Below are 4971 nucleotides of genomic sequence, written 5' to 3'. Positions count from 1 at the left end.
CTCAGGTTTGGAAAATCGGCCGACAATTTTAAAATCGTCCCGTGTGAACCAGGCTTTAGCAGCTCTTACACGCACATCACAATCATCACAGAAAGATCACTTTAATACATACATATAGAATGTTCATTCAGACAGACAGACAGACCAACATTACATTCTGATCCAAATTCAGGTTCACCAGTTGCAGTGAGATCCACTAGTCCTGATAAATCATTTAAGCGTTACTTCACCCCAAATTACAATTTTATATGTAACCATGGATGTCCAGCTTAAAAAAAAAAGAGCACTTTCAAAAGCCATGTGATAGGTTTTAATGTGGAAGAATCACACAGTCATGGCAGAATGTTAATTTTAAAGCAATCTAATTGATTTTTCAGAGCAAAGTGCAACCGGGTACACTCCTCCAGAACTTGATGAAGAGAAACCAATCCAGGAAGGCATAGGATCTGCAGAAAAATACGGATGTCCACAAAATCAAGTGTTTTATGTTTCGTCAAATATACACGGCACAACCCTGGAGGATGCACTACACAATGATAATTCTTGCATTAAGGTAAAAAAAAAAAAAAATTCATGTAAAATTTATGTAAAATTGTCTTAATATTTATTAGCTAATACTTAAAATGCCAAATCAAAATATAACCGGGAGATCCACACTCTGTAACCTTATTCTCTTTTATTAATTAAAAAGTAACACTTTACAATAAAGTTCATTAGTTAATAGTAGATAACAGTATTAGTTAACATGAACTAAGAATGAACAATACTTCTATAGCATTTATAGATCTTAATGTTAATTTCAACAACATACTAATGCATCATTAAAATCAAAAGTTGCATTTTGTTACATTGCACTGTGAACTACTGTAAACGTATTGTTCATTGTTAATGTTAGTTAAAACATTAACTAATGTTAACATTACCTTACTGTAAAGAGTCACCAGTAAAAAGTAGCTGAGTAATCTTCACATTCTTTTTCATGCATACATCAGTAGGCAACAATTATTTGTAAATATGACAACTTTACATGTGTTATTGTTTTCAATTAGTAAAGCAAATCAGGCAACATAACCTTAACAAAATTGTCTCTTGCTGTGTATGTGGTAGTTTGAACTTGATTATTTTTTTTATTTTTATTTTTTGGAAGATTATGCTGTGTTGTGCTTGTATTTCTCTCTTTGTTGAAATATGACTCTTTCAAACTCTTTCATAAGTCTGGTATTCAAATTTGTATTATATATATATATATTTTTTTTAGCTTTAAGGAGATGACAGTTATTTTGTTGCCCTCGACATCTCGATGACCATTGAGTACATCCATACAAAAAATGTCATCCATCAAGATTTAAAGCCACCCAAAATTCTGGTAAGACTTTTTTCTAGTTAATCAGTAAGTATATGTAAAAACATATACATTTAATGATTTGAAACCTATTTTGATACTATAAACAGATCGACCAGTTCTCAAAAAAGGCTGTACTGACAGTCTGGGGCTTTGTCAACATCAGAGACACGGTTGTACTATGACAAGGAAGCAGACTTACTGGAGGAGGAATAGGGCCAATGGGTGGTACCTTTCTTTATATGGCCCCAGAGTGTCTGATTGAATTTGAACAGGCTTCCAGAATGTCTGTCATCTGGTCTCTGAGAGCAACATACCAGGAGATTTTCACGAAATAAGTGCCATGGACATTGAAAAACCAAAGATAGGTGTGCAGTCTAATCTCCAAAAAGGTGCCACCACATGCTTTACAACATCTGAGTGACAAGAATCAGTTTATTGGTACAATGTTACACTATGATGCAGCATCGAGACCCAAAGCTTCTTTTGTGGTGCTGTCCCTAAAAACAGTGGAGGGGCCAGATTTAAAGAGCCGTTATGGTTACGAATGGTAAATGTTACAGATTATCACTTGGACAGTAACATTTATTGTAATTTTCAGTTTGTAGTACAAATACCAATGTTGGTAAAATGTTTACATTATAATCACAGCTGTTCTCTCTCTGTCTAACACTGCTGGTATGTTTCATTATTTGTTTCAATGTATGTTCACATCATTAAACGTTCTGCATCTTCATTTGTGGCACTTTTTTTTTATAATTTGGTCCCTTTACATGGATTTATTTTGTTGATAAGCAGTTAAAAAGTCCCTGTCTCATTGGCCAGCAGTTGGTATATTTCATTTGCCTCTGCAAATGTGGATGGAATGGGAGTGCCTCTTGTTTGAAGGACTCTGGTGAATTTCTCCACCAACATGAGGTAAGCAGCCAAAGACCCATCTGGTGATGATGGGAAGTTTGTATTTTGCAGAACAGCCTCTGATATTTTTCTGAATTCCTCATTTGCCACCATCAAAGGCTCATCTACTCCACAAACAAGCTGTTCTGCATACTTCAGGAGGTGGTTGTCTACTTTGCAGAGGATATCAGCACAGCCTGCAGGAAGATACAAATTCCTTTTTCACATTTGCTGCTGCTTTTCTAAACCTTTTTAATTTGGATGATAAACAGATATACCTTCGGGTGGGGAAGTAACGAGAAGGTCTGGTTTCCCAAATGGACCTGGAACATTCCTTTGCTTGCGAATGTCATGAGTATTCCACAGTCTTTGCTTTATGTTCAGCTCTCTCTCAAGAAGGGGGAGGTGTGTATATTGCAGGCAATTTCTGTAGGTTAACATGTATTGTTCGCCCTGCGACACACACTCGTAAAAGAGCTTGCGTCTTTTTTAAGAGCCGCTGTTTCAGTTCCAGGAATTGTGACTGTCTCAGCGTTTTCTGCAACGCGCAAGCCTGCACAGTTGCCCGCTTGCCTGCACACAAAAGCCATTATCAAAACAGCTTCAGCAACGCAGCTCGAGACCCCCGTTCTCGCTCTACCGGCTGACGCCCCGCGCCGCGGGGACCAATGCAGAGGATAACGGTGAGGCCGGGAGCCCCGAAGCCATCCTAGGAAAGCGCCGGTGTACGAGTTCCGCTGTGGCCGAGCTCTCACCCAAGCGCGCCGCTGTTTCAGTTCCAGGGATTGTGACTGTTTCAGCGTCTTTTGCAATGCGCAAGCCTGTACGGTGGCCCGCTTGCTTGCACAAAAAAAAAAAAAAAAAAAAACGATGGTGCTATAAATATAGTGACGATGCCCACTGCTCAGTGCCCATCTCCACATATAAGCACAGCCCTTCATACAGGGCTCGCGCCCATAAAAGCGACTCAAGTCAAGCGAGGGGGGGCTGTACAGCAGATACATTCTGGTGCCCAAGAAAGACGGGGGTCTCAGGCCCATACTGGATCTAAGACAGCTGAACAAGGCATTGGTGAAACGCAGTTTCAGAATGCTTACGACCAGGAAGCTCCTCGCGCAGATTCGCAGAGGAGACTGGTTCATGTCAATAGATCGAAAAGACTATTTTCAAATACAGATAACGTCAAGTCACAGGCGATATTTGATATTCGCCGTCGAGGGACAGCCATACCAGTTTACAGTCCTGCCGTTCGGCTTGTCCGTAGCTCCTCGTACGTTTACGAGGTGCATGGACGCAGCGCTCGCTCCTCTCAGACTCAGAGGCATGCGAGTGCTGAATTATTTGGACGACTGGCTGATTCTGGCTCGATCACGAGCGGAGCTCGGTCTCAGTGTTAATTGGACGAAGAGTTCGCTGAACCCCAGTCAGACGATACTGTTTTTGGGTATAGCTCTGAACTCATGTTCCATGACGGCGCGGCTGTCACCACAGCATGCGTTGGGCATTCAGCGCGCAGCGAGTTCTCTCCGCTGCGGCGCGACCGTTTCGCTCAAGCATTGTCAGAAGATGCTGGGTCTCATGGCCTCAGCATCTCCGGTTCTGCAGCTGGGCCTGCTCCGCATGCGCCCCCTGCAGCTCTGGCTGAAGGCGTGGGTACCTGGCCGACTGCGTCTCAAGGTCGATCAGGGCTGCGTCACAGCCCTGAAACCCTGGAAAGCAAACGGCTGGTACCAATCAGGTGTAAGCCTGGGGACTTCCTCGAATGTGAAGATGGTGTCGACGGACGCCTCCACTTCGGGATGGGAAGCGCTGCTCGAGGGCAGACCGTCCTTTGGCCTGTGGTCAGAACGGGAAAAGCTCCATCATATCAACTGTCTGGAAATGCTGGCAGTGGAGAACGCTGACGCGCTTTTGTCCCCAAATCAAGGGCCACCATGTCTTAGTCCGTTCGGACAACATGTCTGTGGTGTCCTACATAAATCGCCAGGGCGGTCCCGGAGACAATGTTCCCAGGGGCGAATGGTCTCTACACCCGCAAACAGTCCGGCTGTGGTGGGAGAGATTTGGCAGGGCGGAGGTGGACCTCTTCGCGTCCCACGAAAACGCTCACTGCCCCGCGTTCTTTTCCAAGAACGAAAGCGCGGTGTCACGGAAATGGCCGTGCTGCCCGCTTTATGCTTTCCCTCCCGTCTCCCTCCTTCCGCAGGTGATAGAACGGGTGAGAGAAACGAGATGTTCAATACTGCTTGTAGCACCTTTTTGGAAGAACCAGCCATGGTTCCCAGATTTGATGCAGTTAGCAGATGTCGCCCCGTGGCCAGTGCCGTTGAGGAGGGACCTCCTCTCGCAGGCCAGGGGTTCGATTTGGCACCCTCAACCGGAGTTGTGGTCCCTCCATGTGTGGGCGCTCAACGGTTACCCGCTGATCTCGCAGTGGGAGTGCTAAATACCATCACTCAGGCTAGAGCTCCGTCGACACGACGGCTGTATGCCTCGAAGTGGTCGGTGTTCTCCAGCTGGTGCACAGCTCGGGGATGTTCACCCCTTAGTTGTGAGGTGACGGAGGTTCTCTCCTTCCTACAGGAGCTGTTGGATAAGGGCAGAGCCCCACGATTTGGTCATCCGCTTCCTGAGAGGAGCTAGGAGGCTGAATCGTGCGAGCCAGTCATGCTTGGAGTTTGGGCCTAATGACTCAAGGGTCATACTCAAACCTAGGCACGGTTATGTGCCGA

The 4971-nt window shown here is 44.8% G+C and overlaps 1 long non-coding RNA gene across 1 annotated transcript; it reads left to right on the top strand.

The window, feature by feature from the left end:
* The first annotated feature begins 497 nt into the window (after positions 1–497).
* Positions 498–2058, top strand: LOC132101920 (uncharacterized). Its single transcript, XR_009423236.1, has 3 exons — positions 498–553; positions 1259–1366; positions 1453–2058. It is a non-coding gene; the product is annotated as an uncharacterized LOC132101920 (long non-coding RNA).
* The last annotated feature ends 2913 nt before the right edge of the window (positions 2059–4971 follow it).

This window comes from Carassius carassius, chromosome 23 (genome assembly GCF_963082965.1).
Source record: "Carassius carassius chromosome 23, fCarCar2.1, whole genome shotgun sequence".
NCBI classification, from domain to species: Eukaryota; Metazoa; Chordata; class Actinopteri; order Cypriniformes; family Cyprinidae; genus Carassius; species Carassius carassius.
Note: the sequence above shows the minus strand (reverse complement) of the source record. Positions and strands in the feature narration are given on the sequence as shown.